The sequence below is a fragment of the Spermophilus citellus genome (assembly GCF_964194105.1).
Source record: "Spermophilus citellus genome assembly, chromosome: 10".
Taxonomy (NCBI): Eukaryota; Metazoa; Chordata; class Mammalia; order Rodentia; family Sciuridae; genus Spermophilus; species Spermophilus citellus.
This window is the reverse complement of record NC_138197.1, coordinates 76,215,636-76,231,706: the sequence shown is the minus strand read 5'-3', so window position 1 is coordinate 76,231,706 and position 16,071 is coordinate 76,215,636. Positions and strand designations below refer to the sequence as shown.

Genomic DNA, 16,071 nt, shown 5'->3' with positions numbered 1-16,071 from the left:
TCAGGCAGCGGGCGGGCGATTGGTCGCGGCGGGGGAGTGGACTCCGGCCGCTCAGTCACACAGCCGGTGGGCGGGCGATCTCTAGGCACCCAGTCCTGCGGTCGGTAGCCGGCGGGCGGGCGTTCTCCTACTGCCCAATTACACGGGCAGTGGGTGAACTGTTGCCGGCAGGCCTGCGGTTTCCAGCCACCCAGTTGCGAGGGCCTGGCCTCTAGTCCCCTGGTTTCTCCTGCTAGTCTTGGTTTCTCCTGCTAGACCAGATTTCCCCTGAGTGATGGCTCTTGGCAGTTCAAACTGTACTGTGGGCCTGCCGTTTGTTGGGTGTGGAGGGTGTCTATTGGGAACCCCGGCACTCTATTGTTTTGTTTCCATTGTGGGGGACAGAACTGTACCGCTTCCTTCCCCCTCTGAAATCCCGTACTCAGCCTGGGGCTCAGTGCGGGCTCATCCGGCAGGATTCCACAGAATCGCAGCCACTTTTCTCCCTGCTTGCTAATTAATCGCTTCTCTGTGGCGCCCTGCCTTCTGTAGCCGTGGGGCAGGCCGTGGGAATCAGTCAGCCCGGATCTCCGGGGTCGCACAATTGCCTATTGGGATCCCCTGCACTCTATCGTTTTGTTTTTTTCTGCTTGCCCCTCCCCCAGCGCTGGCTAGACAGGTTTCGTTTTGGCTGCTGATAGGAGGGGTAGTTGAAGGTCAGGTGTCTCTAGTTTTCCCCTAGTCTTTATGCAGGCCCACTCTGATACTCCCTCCCCTGGAAAGCCTAGGAGAGGTTTTATGCTAAATCCCCGATGTATGGGGGATGGGATGAGTGACACAGACCTGTTTTATTGTTGCAGTCTGTTGGAGAGTGGCGGTGGATACTTCAGCTATCCAAGATGGTGGCCGCTGATTGCCTTGGTGGAGTTTCCGTTGTGGGGGATAGGACTGTATGGCTTCCTTCCCCATCTGAAATCCCGTACTCAGCCCGGGGGTCAGTGCGGGCTTGGCCGGCGGGGTTCCAACGAATCGCCGCCACTTTCCTCCCTGCTTGCTAATTAATCGCTTCTCTGTGGCGCCCAGCCTTCTGTAGCCGCAGAGCAGGCCGCGGGAATCCTACAGTGTCTTTGAAAGCTGCTTTTACTTGTTTGTTTTGAAGTGTATAGATGAAAGGGTTAAGCAAAGGGGCAACTGAAGTAGTGAGGATGGACACCATCTTATTAATGGCCACTCCTTCCTTTGCTGAAGGCTTGACATAGATGAAGATGCAGCTGCCATAAGTGATGGAAACCACAATCATGTGGGAGGAGCAGGTGGAAAAGGCCTTTTTCCTTTGTTGGACAGAAGGAAATTTTAGAATGGTTTTGATGATGTATGTGTAGGAGAGAGTGACACACACTAAGGTAATACTTAGTGTCAGTATGGCAGAAGTCAAGACTATTTTTTCTAAAAACACTGTGTCTGAGCAGGTTATCTGTAGAAGGGGAGGTGCATCACAGCCAAAGTGATCAATCTCATTTGAGTCACAGAATTCCAACTGGAGGCCTAAGCCAAGGGGTGGGAGGATGATCAGCAGGCCAGCAAACCAACAGCCAAGGACAAGTATAGCACAGACTCTGTTGCTCATGATGGTTGTGTAGTGCAGGGGCTTATGATGGCCACATAGCGGTCATAGGACATGGCAGCCAGGAGATAAAATTCTGTTGCTCCCAAGAGGACAACAAAAAATAATTGGGTGGCACAAGCATTGTAAGTAACAGTGTTGTCACCAGTTGTCATGGTGTACAGGAATCTGGGAATAGAAACAGTGGTGAATGAGACTTCCAGGAAAGAGAAATTTTGGAGGAAAAAATACATGGGAGTTTTAATATGAGAATCCAAAAGTGTGAGTGTGATAATGGTGAGGTTCCCAGCCACACTCAATATGTAAGTGAGAAACAAAAATATGAAAATTAGAATTTGTAGTTTTGGATCATCTGTCAATCCCAGCAGGATGAATGTTGTTATTGCTGTATGATTTCTCATCCCTGCCTTGTGCCAAGTCACAAGCGATTGGACCTGAATAGAGGTGTCAAAAGATGCCAGCATTGGTGCCTGACTGGAGACATCCCAGCCAGATAGCTCAGTGCACTTAATATTCCTTTACCTGAAAATCAATTACCTCATTGAAAATACCCATACCATTGACATCTTACAAGAAGGTTTCTACAGGAAATTTTAAATATAGATCTTATGGTTGTAATTCTCTGATGACAATCTGCATTAGTAAAAATGCCAAATAAAAACCCAGCAAAACATAAATCATATGTGCAAAATGCATTTTATTAATAGTGACACTCTATTTTTTGTTCTTATTCTGGAAGAACTATGACACGTTTGGACTTGTCTTCTCCCATCTTCACCTTTCTTTGCCTTCCCCTGCCATACTGTAATGTTCTATTTTTAAAATCAAGGAGGATCTGTTAATTAGAATTTTATGTTGATCATTTAATGTTGTTGTAATGAATTTTAACAACACCACATTCATTTTAGAATTAATTTTTTCTTTGTGCTCAATTATCTCTAAATAAGGTGAAAAATTTAGAACATAAAGGTGTACCTTAGCTTTTTTGTTCTTATACTTTTTGAATGAAAAGTATTTCTTTTTATGAAATCATTTTAATATACATAGTATTAGTGAAACATTGTACTGGGGTTCCTTTTAATATAATTAATCAAGCATGGTATGTAAATTTCTCTGATTCAGTCCTCACTACCTCCTCTTTCCCTTCTATTTATTTATAATTTTTATATTTTTGCCTTCTGGATATACATGAAGGTGCAATTGGTTGGGGCATATTCATAGATGTACATAGGAAAGTGTGTCAGATTCATTCCACCCTTCTTCCCCTTTCCCCTCCCTCTTCCTTGATCCCTTTTCTGTACTCCACTGTTCTCTCTTCTGTAGTGAAAAGAATTTCTAGACAGTTTGAGACTCTTAGTCAGAGTGTTTCCTGAACCTTTGAAGTGGTATAAAGAACCATTTTCTGGAACCTGAGCATGAACCTGATTGAGTCCTGCTGTGGTGTTGGTCAAGGACAGAGCCCAGGAGGAGAGATCTGTGGTGCTGCTTTCTTTGCAGCCTGGTCCACCCATTCTTCTTAGTGTCACCCTGTTACCTGAGTCTGTCTGTGACCTCTTTTTTGAATGATTCCTGCTGTTTCATTCCAATCATTCTCCCTGTTAATTTACCAACTTTCTTCCTAATCTTGTTTATGTTCTCTGGGTTTTTGGTAATGTAACTAGCTCAGGCAACATCTAGGAACAGATGGAATCTTACAAACTCATCTTTGTAAACAAATAATAAAGTATCCTACCTTTCCCTTTGGCCTTTATCTCTGTTCATTTCAGCACTTCCCAGAAATTTCAAGCCTCCTTATATTCAAATTGATATATTTTCAGGAACCACGTTAGATATGGGCTCAGGAAATTCTGCTTCACTTTGTATCCAAACTTAACCCTCAATGCAGTTCCATATTTTAAGCAGCTGTTTTCAGATATACAACTTGTAAAAGAAAATCTTATAAATTCATTATCAGCAGTGTGTATGTATTTAATAACTTAAAAATTACATAATATTATTATAAAATATGAGATTATAAATTATGTCTGTTAGCAGGGAGATTGTCACATATTCAATTTTAGATATAGCTCACAATTTATTGAAAAAAATCCTACAAACTTTTGAATGAAAGAGGAAGAAACTAATTTTTAAATTGTTTAAACAACTGCCCCATTTGCACTCAATATTTGTTGTCCATTTGAGAAACAAAGACATTGTACATTTCTCTTATTTACTACTGTCTAAGAAAATAATCAACATTCATTCATTCAAATAAATATTCATTAATCACTTATTATGTACAAAGCATTATATTAGATAATCACCCATAGGTTCACCTATGAAAAAGTTGCTCCCTAAAAAAGATTTGAGGTCACCAGTAGAAGATAATATTTCATATTAACACATCTTCATTGACATGGCCACACAATGTAACAGCAGAAATGTAATTTTGTATTTGAAACCCTATCTATTTCATGCTTCTTCCTTGAGAATTATTCTTAGTTATACTAGTATCTATTCATATTTTCCTATATCAATTCAGATCCAAGAGGCTCTGTACAAAATTTGGCAGTCCAAGGTGTCACCAAAAGCAGGAAATATGGCTCAGGGTAAACAGATATGATTTTAGAACAAGGAAAACTGCATGGGAGGAATAATTCACCTGAGACATGGTATTGTACCATCAGGACCCCTGGGAAAATACAAGGTGTTAGACCAGGTTTATTTATTCACACTGAATTATCCCTGTTCCCCTCCCTCTCTTCTCTCCCATGTATTAGTCACTTTGGTGATTTGGTTTTAATTTTTTTTTCATGAACAGTCTAGTGCATTTTAAAATATATTTTAGACACTTGTATATTATGTTTGAAACAAACCTCATTTAATCTTCATTTGGGACCAGGACTTCTCATGGATTGGACAGTTTAGGTTCAAGAAGTGTTTGAATTCTGCATCTGCCAAATCCGTGGCAAAGTACTTAAATCCCTGATAAATAAAAAGGGGATGTTTCTTCTAAGATCATATCTAATATGATATTATTTGACACTAGTAGATATTATTGAGTAGAGGTGTCTTTTCTGTAGTCTTCTATGTTTCTATAGAGTTAAAACAGTTTCCTCAACTGATACTCATGGCCAGGATAAAGGAGAAACTGGCCATCAGAAGAAAATTCTATTTTTCTTCAGAATAACACTTTTATAGAATTAATTAATTGTCAACCCCCTTTAATGAATTTAATTTAAGATTTAAAAACTGATTGTTGGCTCTCTGCCTGATTTACAGAACATGGAAAATATGTCACAAAAATTCCATACTAATTATATACTTACTTTTTGGACCCGTCTTCATTAGAGGGTTTTGACAGAACCACAGTGTAGGAGCATTAACTGTAGAGGAGCTTTGTTTGTATTCTGTGCCCACTTATGTTTCACCTGTCTCAGTCCCCACCCTCAGGCTCCACATGAGCACATGTATGGGTGGACACACACATGCACACACACACTCACACTCAGGCAGGTGTGACAATTGAGAGTTCCCCTCTAGATTTTCATTACTCCTGCTATTTTGAGACCAGTCTGTATCCTCTTTTTTCCACACATCTAAAATTGCATCTTATACCTGATTACCCATTGATTCTGTAAGTTCAAGGAAAAAAAAATAGTGGTGTAGAGCAGAAAAGAAAATTCTAGTCTATTGGAGAGCTCATGTGGTCTAGGCCAGGGAGGCAGGCTTCCCTGAAATTTCTGTAATAGCATCCTTTGTTTTTATATTGCTACCAGTGCACAGGGAACAACAGAGCAAACAATTCAGCCCTTGGTGACTCAGTTTGAGAAGTTATTCACAAATTGGTGGCAGTCTAATCAACAATGTAAAAATTTATGTAGCAATAGGGACAGTGTCCTCAGAGACCTGGAGAGTTTAATATGTTTGAATTCTGTTTTGATTACTTTGTATTTCCCCAGGATTAGATCCTTCCTGGTATGTCATATGTATTATATGTTATGTATTTGTGACCTAAATCCAGTGTAAAATAAAAATACTATACTTAAAGAAAATTTAAGACGTCCTGTTTTACAGATAGAATCACTGAGGATCAGAGGACTGTGAGTCAGTATGCTTCCAGGGGTGGTGCAGGTTTTGAATAAAAGTTTATCTTACACTCCAATATCTGCTTCTGTGAAACACAACATGAACTCCTTCCCCCAATAATTAGGAGGCTCACTGGCATTTCAGATGTGATTTTTTCCTAGTCTGCCTGGCCTACATTGTCAATCCCCCTTCCTACTTGTATCTTTTCAGATAAGCGGTGGACCTACCTGTGATGTTTAAAGCAACAGAGAGTTTTGCATCTAAGCACTGAATGAAAAGTCCTTGGTCCCAGGATATATTCTCTTTCTATATTTTTTACTTTGACTTGTCCCTACTTTGTGGAAATGACTAAGGCTTTTTGTTTGACTTTCTGCCATCATTTCTGGACTCCAGCCCCTGTGTTCTTGTTGCTTCTTTTGTCACATGATATAGATGTTCATTGCAGCAGGTGTCTTGGCTGTCCCTCTCAGCACTGCTCCACTAAGTTTTCTCACACCCAGTAGAGACACTCTGAGATAATGTCTGTCATCCCTGACAAAGGGGATGGGTTGGAGATATGTGTCTTTATTGAGTAAAGTTTTAAAAATATGTTCTTTATAAATATTCATGACAGTAAAAAGTATTTTGACATATTGTACATACATGGAGTATGACTTCCTGTTCTTGTGGTTGTACATGATGTGGAGTTACACTGGTCGTGTATTCGTATATGAACAGAGGAAAGTTATGCCCAATTCATTCTACTGTCCTTTGAGTAAAGTTTTGAGGAACAGCTGATGAGCTGTAGGTAACACTGGTTATTTCCCTCCTTTTTCTGCTTCTTTTTATCCATAGTTACTGAATGCTCATTTTATTGACAGTGACAAAGTGCCCAGGTAAAATACTACCCAGCCTCCCTGAGAGCTGATGATAGACTTTACATATTTTAATTAAGGCTCAAGAACCCATAAATTTCCCTATGAATACTGCTTTAGTTGTGTTTTCAGTTATGTTTCTCAGATCTTGTGATTGATTTCTACCTTAATTCTCTTTGACCAGATATTATGTTTTGTATAATTTGAATTTTTTTAAATTCATCTAGATCCTTTAGAGAGCCCTGAATACTGTCTATCTTTTTTTTTGAGAGAGAGAGAGAGAGAGAGAGAGAGAGAGAGAGAGAGAGAGAGAGAGAAAACATTTTAATATTTATTTATTTTAGTTTTCAGTGGACACAACATCTTTGTTTGTATGTGGTGCTGAGGATCGAACCCGGGCCACATGCCTACCAGGCGAGCTCTCTAATGCTTGAGTCATATCCCCAGCCCTACTGTCTATCTTAGTAAATATTTTCTCTGAACTTTAGAACATTTCTGCTCGGGTGGAGTGTTCTGTAAATAAAGTCAGGAAGGCCATAGTTATAGAGGTTTTGCTTAAGTCTCCTATATACTTACTGAATTTCTGTATTAGTTCAATTAATCATTTACACAAGTGTTTCAATGTTTCTAACTATAATAGTGTATTTGTCTTTTTCTCCATGTAGATTTATCAGTTTATGCTTCTTATATTTTGGAGCATTATTCTATGCACAAACACTTAGAGCAGTTATGTTTTCTTAAAGAATAGAGCTTTTTATCACCTCCAAACTTGTTATCTTTACTAAAATTCTTTGGTCTGATTTACATTGTTCATTGTGAATATGTCCATTGTGAATTAAAAAATCTGGATAATGCAATGCATTATTATTTGTTATAGGCTATCATCTAACTTTCTGAATAGTGCTATTTCATCTAATTCCTTCTGAAAATCTGTTGTTCAAAATCTGTGTTATATTAAGTTTTCTTTCTTTTGGGCAGCAGAGTTGCTGTTGCTGCTGCCTATATTTTCTTCCTCTCGCCTCATAGTTTTTCTCACTTTCCATGGTGAGGACACTTAAAATTCACTCTCTTAAAACATTTAAAATGTGTGCCATGGCTTTGCTAAGTATAGTCATATTGTTGTCCCTTAGATCTCCAGAAGCTACTTGTCTTACTTTGCAAACTTTGTACCCATTGACCAAACATCTCCCTGCTTCTCCCACCCACAGTCACTATTCTATTCTCTGTTTCTCTTCTGCTTTTTATCTATTTTACATTCCTCATACAAGAGATTAAATAATGATCTTTTTTAGAGTCTGAGTTATTTAATTTAGAGTAGTGTTCTCTGGGTTCATACATATTGTAAAAAATGTCAGGATGTTCATCTTTTTTAGAGGGATTCTTTTTTCACTCCTTCCACATTTTTTCTCTGGTGCATTACAGTTGAACATACTGTTGTGTCCCTCCATGTTGTTACATACATGGTGTTGTCACAGACTCCTGCCTGCACACAATAGAACAATGTAAGGTGGCAAATATCACTCCCCGGAACTTCCCTGTTCCTTCCTAAATTTTCCCTCCTCCCTTTTCTCTAATGATCTCCTTTTTCATGAAATCCCTTTCCCCTTTTTTCCTTTTACCTCTCTAGCTTCCAAATATGAGGGAAAATATGTGATCTTTGACCTTCTGAGTTTGGATTATTTCACTTAACATAATGGCCTCAAATTCTATCCATTTTTCTGCAGGTGACAGACTTTCATTTTTCTTTATGATGGAATACAATTCTCTCTCTCTCTCTCTCTCTCTCTCTCTCTCTCTCTCTCTCTCTGCATATGCACATCAGTATCATATTTTCTTTATGTTTCCATCCACTGATGGGCATCTATACTGGTTCCCTAGTTTGGCTATTGTGAATTTTGCTGCTATAACCATAATATTCATGGATCACTATAGAGTGATGACTTTACTTCTTCAGGATAAAAACCAAGGACTGGTATGGTTAAGGCATATAGTGGCTCCATGACTAGTCTTTTGTGGAAACTCTATAGTGATTTCCATAGTAGTTGTACTAATTTACAATCCCACTACAGTGTAAAAGTATTCCTTTTTCTCCTCATCTTCTCCAGAATTTATTATTATTTGTATGCTTGATGCTTGCCATTGTGAATGGTATAAGATAAAATCTCAGTGTAGTTTTTTTTTGTACCAGGGATTGAACTCAGGGACACTCAACCATTGAGCCACATCCCCAGCACTATTTTGTATGTTATTTAGAGACAGGATCTCACTGAGTTGCTTAGTACCTCACCCTTGCTGAGGCTGGCTTTGAACTCACAATCCTCCTGCTTTAGCTTTCCAAACCAGGCTTCTGGGATTATAGGTGTGAGCCTCCGTGCCCATCCCTCAGTGTAGTTTTGATTTACATTTCCTAATTGCTAATGATGTTGAACATTTTTCATCTATTTGTTGACCATTTCTATTTTTTTATCTTGAGAAGAGTTTAATTTATTTGCTCATTTAATAATTGGGTTATTCGATTTTTTTGGTGTTAAGTAATTTTTAATTTTTAATTTATTCTAGATATTAATCCTCTGTCACAGAGTAGTGAGCAAAGATTTCCTTTGATTCTGTAGGTTCTCTCTTCACATTCCTAATTCTTTCTTCTGCTATGCAGAAGCTTTCTTAATTTGATGCCATATTAGGGGAAAATATTATTTGGTTCTATCTATTATGTATCTGTTATTGATCTGTCATCTTTCTCTCAACTATTTCTCACTTTTCTATTAATCATCTATTGTATGCAGGAAAAGAGGCAGGAGGTCAACTGTCAGTATCCACAGGTTTCCCAAGGGGGGGCTCTTCTACTTGCACCAGACAGGTGTAATGCAGCTCACTTGGCAGCTTGGGAAGGTTGCCTGTGGTATGAGTCATGCCCCTGTCAATCTCTAGGGCCTGTGTGTGGGTTGGGGTCACTCTAATGTGCCTAGGTAATGCATCACAGTCTGTGCAGCCTGTACCTTTTAGTCTCCATGGGAAGCACAGTGGGGTGGCGGGTATAGCAGCAGCTCAGCAGAGCAATTCATTCACTGCACTGGTGGAAGAACACAGTTGGATTGGGTTTCAAATGCAGCTGCCTGGGTCGTGAGGAGTACTACGTGGACTGGGTTCCTGCCTCTGGTGTAGTGCAGTGGGGCACACACCCTGATGATGTCAGATTGTCACTGTTTGAAGATGGCATGACCTTATATATAAAGAAAGACCTCCAAACTGCCCCAAAACTAATTAGAACTAACAATTTCATTCAAGTTGCACACAAAATGAACATACAGAATAAATAGCATTTGAATACACCAATAGCAAATTATTTGATCAAGAAAGAAATTTTATTTATAATAGTTAAAAAATTGATGCTTATGAATAAATTTAAGCAAAGAGGTGCAAAATTTCTCTATATAATAAAAATTATAAAATTTAGATGAAAGAAATTGAAGAGGACACACATACAAAAATGAAAAGATATCCTATGTTTTGCGGTTAGAAGGATCAATATTGTTAGAATGTCTATAATGTGCCCAACCATCTACATTTTAATGAAATCTCTATCAAAATGGCAACGACTTCTTCACAGAACCTGAAAGCACAATTCTGAAATTTGTGTGGAACCACAGAAAACCCCAAATAGCCAAATCAATCAACCCCAAATAGCTATTCGAAAAATAATGAAGCCAGAGTCATTCTGTTACCTAAGTTGAAAACACAGTGTAAAACTGTAGTAATCAAAATGGCATAGTGTTGGCATAGAAACAGGGACATAGACCAATGGCGCAAAATAGCCAACTGATTTTTGTTAAGATTCTAAGAACACACATTGGAGAAAAGACAGTTTTTCCCTAAATGGTGCTGGGAGAATTGGATATCAACATGCAGAATTCTGAAAGTAGACTCCTGACTCTCTCCAGTTACAGAAATCAAGTTAAAATGAATGCATGTCTTAACTATTAGACCTTAAACATTTTTTATGAACATAGTGATATCCTGCCTTGTGATTTTAAGCATTGACTTACATGGTGTGCTTACCACTCTCTCCCAGCATATTCATACATTTCCTCTCTCCCACAGATATTCAGTGTACATGAGGCTAATGTTATCCAAATTCTGACGATTCATTGCTGACTATTCTGATGTCTTTATCTGGAACATAGGCAAGAATTTCATTGTTCTGGCGATCTAGTCATGGAATTAGACACAGGAGGAGTAGAATAAATGTGTCTTATTGCAGAAGGATTTCAAGTAGAATGGCCAACGTTTTATATTCCTAGTTATATTAATAGCAATTAATTTAATGTGTATTCTTCCCAGTACCCTACAAAATAGACACTGTTAATATCCATATTTTAGAGTTGATAAAGATAAGCTTTATAAAGTTCAAGAAAATAACCCTAGGTAATTCTGATAGATCATTGAGAGTCGAAGATTTGAACTAAAGCCTGTGTTTTAAACCACTGTGTGGCATTGCTTCTACTTTACCACACAGGTTTTTGGAGAAATTTGGATGTGGAGGAACTTAATAATGTAGGTGTGACTGTTTAAGAATATTCTGTATCAGTTAAATGTTACCTCAATGAATCTGGGATAAATTGAAAATCAAATTAAATACTAGACATTCATAATAGCAGAGACTTTCCATACAGGACCTTTTATTCAGCAATACTATACATGCTCCAATACTTTCTGTGGGTCTGACAATTTGTATTCATGATCAGTACAATCCAGCTTTTACGTTAAATGCTTGAGAAGCACCATGCTCATGTTATCATATATAAAGTATATCAATATACTGGGTTATGTTGCATTTGTCCTCAAAACAGTAAACAACATCCCACAACATGTTAGGATATCATTAAACTGCATAGACATGCTCAGATTAAAAAACAAATGTCCTTCCATTGAAATCAAGGTGGTACCAATACCTGTTAAAATTTAAGTTGTTACCTTGAATCCATTTGCTGAGTTTTCTTTAGTAGGGTAGTTTATTCCCAGCTATTTTCCAAGGCTCATAATTTGGAATATTCTAGATATAAAATTAAATCCATACCTTATATTATTTTCACTTCACAGAATAGATATCTGTGGTGTTTTATGTTAGCAACAAAGCAGTATATTTGAAGAAAATTAATGGAATGGAACAGATCACAAAATTTATGTTTTCTAATATCTAATCAATATAAACAAAAGGATGAAAATAAAACCATAATAGGATAAAGGGAGGCTGGATTTGATCAGTGTACAGTATATGCATGTATTTGAAATATGACACTGAATCCCATTAATGTTTACAATTAATGCATATAAATAAAAACATCACCCTAAACTTTCAAAGAGAGAAAATCTCTTGCTATTAACTTAAAATATGTCATCTAAGAAAATAAACAATAGACTCTGTCAAAGAGAGGCACAAATAGAGAGGTTTCTAACCTTCCTCTAGGAGCCTCTTTTAATCCTAACCTCTAGAATGTGGGTATGTAAGGTGACAAAATCTAGAGAGTTTTTTTCTAATTTGAATGATGTGGACTAAATGTGTACTCTTTCCTTTCATTTTCCTCTTACAAAGAGATGGAGGTTGCAATGGCTACAACTGAAACCTAAATGATAAAGGAGAGAAATAAAATTACACTTTAATGGAAGTTCCTCAGTCTCTGGGAATGAGGAACAAGGTCAGTGCCTCTCAATGCTGATGGCCACAGGAAGTTTATTTTTTCCCCTTTTTTGGGGGGGTGGTTACTGGGGATTGAACTCAGGGGCACTCAACCACTGAGCCACATCTCCACCCTATTTTGTATTTTATTTAGAGACAGGCTTAGTGCCATTGAGTTGCTTAGTGTCTAGCTTTTGCTGATGCTGGCTTTGAACTCGCAACCCTGTCTCAGCCTCCTGAGCTGCTGGGATTACAGGTGTGCGCCACTGCACCTGGCTCATAAGGCATTTCTTAACACTCCTCTGACTCATGACACTCAACTAACCCCACAATTTGCAATTATGCACTTTATGATCTGGCCTTCTTTATAACCCCAGATTCTTCACCACTTCTCCTTAATAAGCAGTGTTTTGCTTCTTAAATTTGAAGTCATTTCTATAAAGAAATAAGTCTTTCTGTTCTTTGCTGGATCATTCACCTGTCTCTAGTAGCACTTACTATGTCATTTCATTTCTTTTTTTGTAAATTTATCCAAAAATGTATAGTCTATATTCCTTACCTCTACTCTAGATTGTAGATTCCTTTAACATTAGAACACATGATTTCTGTATTTTTATCTTCAAGAGCCAGTTCAACCCTTGAAATTTAGTAGACTCTGAATATATATTTATGAAGTGCAAATACATTTTTCATTGAAGGGTGTTCTTTTTTTTTCTTAAAACTTCACAATCTTTCTGACAGTGTCTTTGAAGACTTGCTTTACTTGTTGGTTTCTTAGTGTATAAATAAAGGGATTCAACATGGGGGTGACTGAAGTAATGAGCACAGCTATTCCTTTGTTGAAAGCACCTCTTTCTTTTATAGAGGGATTAATGTACATAAACATGCAGCTGCCATAAGACAGGGAGATGACAATCATGTGGGAAGAGCAAGTGGAAAAGGCCTTTGTCCTTTGCTGGGCAGAGGGGATCCTCAGAATGGTCCTGATGATGTATGTGTAAGAAACTGTCACCAGAACCAAAGTAATCACTAGAGTCACCACAGCCACAAGCATAACTATCCTTTCTAAGAGGCTTGTGTCTGAGCAGGCCAGCTCCAGAAGGGGCCCATAGTCACAGAAATAATGATTCAGAACATTGGAGGCACAGAAATCTACCTGACTCATCAAGGTGATTGGCGGTACAATAGCAAGGAGTCCACCCAGCAAGGAGCAGAGCACAAGTTGTGTGCAGACTCTGCTGCTCATAATGGTCAGGTAATGCAGGGGTTTGCAGATGGCCACATAGCGATCATAGGACATGGAAGCCAGGAGGTAAAACTCTGTTGCCCCAAGAAATATAGCAAAAAAATACTGAGTGAAGCAGCCTGCAAAGCTGATGGCCTTATTTCCTGTTGTCATGCTGGTCAGAAATCTGGGAATAAAAATGGATGTGAAGGAAATTTCTAAGAAGGAGAAATTCCGGAGGAAGAAATACATGGGGGTTTGGAGCTGAGAATTCAGTAAGGTGAGGATGATGATAGTTAGATTTCCTAGGACACTGAGCATGTAGGTGATAAACAGAAACATGAACATCACCACCTGAAGTTCAGGTTGACTCGTGAGGCCCAGTAGAATAAATTCAGTCAGCATGGTCCTGTTTTTCATAGTTGACCTCCAGCAGATCTAAGAGGGGAAAAGTGAGAAAGATGAAAACTGCAGAATTCTCCAGTAGAAGAGATAAGGCTTATTTTAACCAACAGAATGAGGTCACACATTGCTCTTCATCGTATCAGCCCAAATCAGTGTTCCTTGGATTACACTTGGCTCCATGGAAAGCCCCATATTTTACATAAATGACCTCATTCCTAAAGGTTTTGTAATTTCTCAGATTTACATGTTTATGAAATGCCCATATTGTAAGCACTTTCCTCTGACTCTGTCTCTTCTACTTCTTGCTCTTTGTAGAAATATCTCCAACTGATGCTTTTTTCTGTGTTTCCTGTTTCTTTCTTTAACGTTTCTGTAATATTTTTTTGCTTCACTTGATATCTGCTGTAGACCGCCATCTCATCACTGTCTAAATATCTGACTTCGTTGTTTCAGAAACAAGACTTCCCCCACATGAGCAATGCTGAATAGCTTCTCATTTTATACTGTGAGACTTCCTTCTGCATGAACAAGGCCCAGGCATTGATAAACCATATTAATTAGAATTTCTTTCATGTTTCTCTCTACCATTAGTGTCTCCAGGTCACTTATGTGCAGTATACTCCTGAGAATAGAGATCTTGCGAGATGCACAGGCAGCATCACAGAATGAATTTTGCTCAGTTTTAGAGTGTCCTCAACAAAGGATGACAGATTATCAATCCCAAACTGCTATCTATTCTTAGAATATGGAAATCAGGAAGACGATGTCCTATAGTGTGTGTGTGTGTGTGTGTGTGTGTGTGTGTATGTGTGTATGTATCTGTGTGTGTGTGTGTGTGTGTGTGTTTTTAACAATAAGAGCTTTTTATAGATAAATTGGTAATTTTCTGGGAGGGATAATTTGTGAAGATATTCTGTGTACATTTTTAGATAATCATATCAAAATTATGCTCATCAACTTTACATTTTCCCATATAGATTTTATAGGTAGTAGGTGATATTAAACATTGACCAGGATCTCTAACAATCCTCCTGTCCCTCTTTATACTAACCTGTGGCCTTTGGCAAGTCTTGCATTTTCTTCCAGATTTTTACAATTAATTGCTTTCATGGCCCACATTAACATAATTATATCATTGATGATTTTAAAAATACATGATACTCATACATTAGACAATCTAAATGTGTGTAGAGTACTGTTTACCTTGTCATTCTTCAGAGGTAAGACAAAGATAAAGTGTGCTATGTGAATCTCTGAATAATCTTAAATCTGACATGCTTTCTATTGGCTTTCCATTCACATACAACCCTTAGATTGCCTTCCACATTCTGTCCTCTTAATACAAGTATCCAAGGTGTGGGGCTGAACTAGAGAAGAATATTTTCTTCTATTCCAAAAATACATGCCAGAATCAAATGACAGTTTCTGACACAGTTTTTACAAGTGTAGAAATAACAAAAGCAAGGTCCTGGATTCAATCCCAAGCACTAAAATAAATAAATAAATAAATGAATGAATGAATGAATAAATAAATAAATAAATAAATAAAATAGTGATATAAAAGCAACGCTTTTGCCAAGAGTTATAGAATTGGAAGAATTTGAGAGAATCAGAATTTCTTGTATTTCTGTCCTAAGAGATTTTATGTGTAAGAAGGCAGGCAAAGGGCTTCTTTGCAGTTTCCATTACCAAGAGTGACAGAGTTTTATCTGCTCTTTTTAAAGCAGACACATGGGGATCAATTTCCTGTAGAAGCTAAAGATGCCCTGTGGACTCAAATTCAAAATGTGATAATGAACCTCAGTTGTTGACAATTTTGAGAACAAATTGTAAGCATATGGCTGAGAAGAGAGGCTCCAGAGACCATGATATAAGGATTCCACAAGAGAATATGACTTAACTACGAGGTTTGTGGATAAGTTGAGAGCTGTGGAGTGAGACTCCTGGGGATGGGTGGGCCTGGCCTTGATAATGTTCCTGTTGTTTATCTTTTAACAAGCCAGGTGTCCAGAACTCAAACCTGATATAAGTGAATGGTATTTTATAGTGGATTTCCACTATAGAATTACTGCATAGAATAAACTGGAAAACAGTTTGCTGTTACAATTTGATACAGGCACATCTTAATCACATCCAACCTTTCTAGGAAGACATGTCTTCTATTACACTGATAACGTCCTTATGTGAGGAAATTCCAAGGATATACTTGCATGGCATATATAAACACATGCCATAGAACTTT

At 38.1% G+C, this 16,071-nt stretch overlaps 1 pseudogene across 1 annotated transcript in view; it reads right to left on the bottom strand.

The window, feature by feature from the left end:
* Positions 1-13,844, bottom strand: part of LOC308658267 (olfactory receptor 6C4-like) — a 28,555-nt pseudogene extending 14,711 nt beyond the window's left edge. Inside the window, exons 1-2 of the transcript in view lie at positions 13,520-13,844; positions 1,064-1,679 (exon numbers count right to left, since the gene is read on the bottom strand). The product of the transcript in view is annotated as an olfactory receptor 6C4-like (transcript). The remainder of the gene's footprint in view (positions 1-1,063; positions 1,680-13,519) is intronic.
* Positions 13,845-16,071: the final 2,227 nt, after the last annotated feature.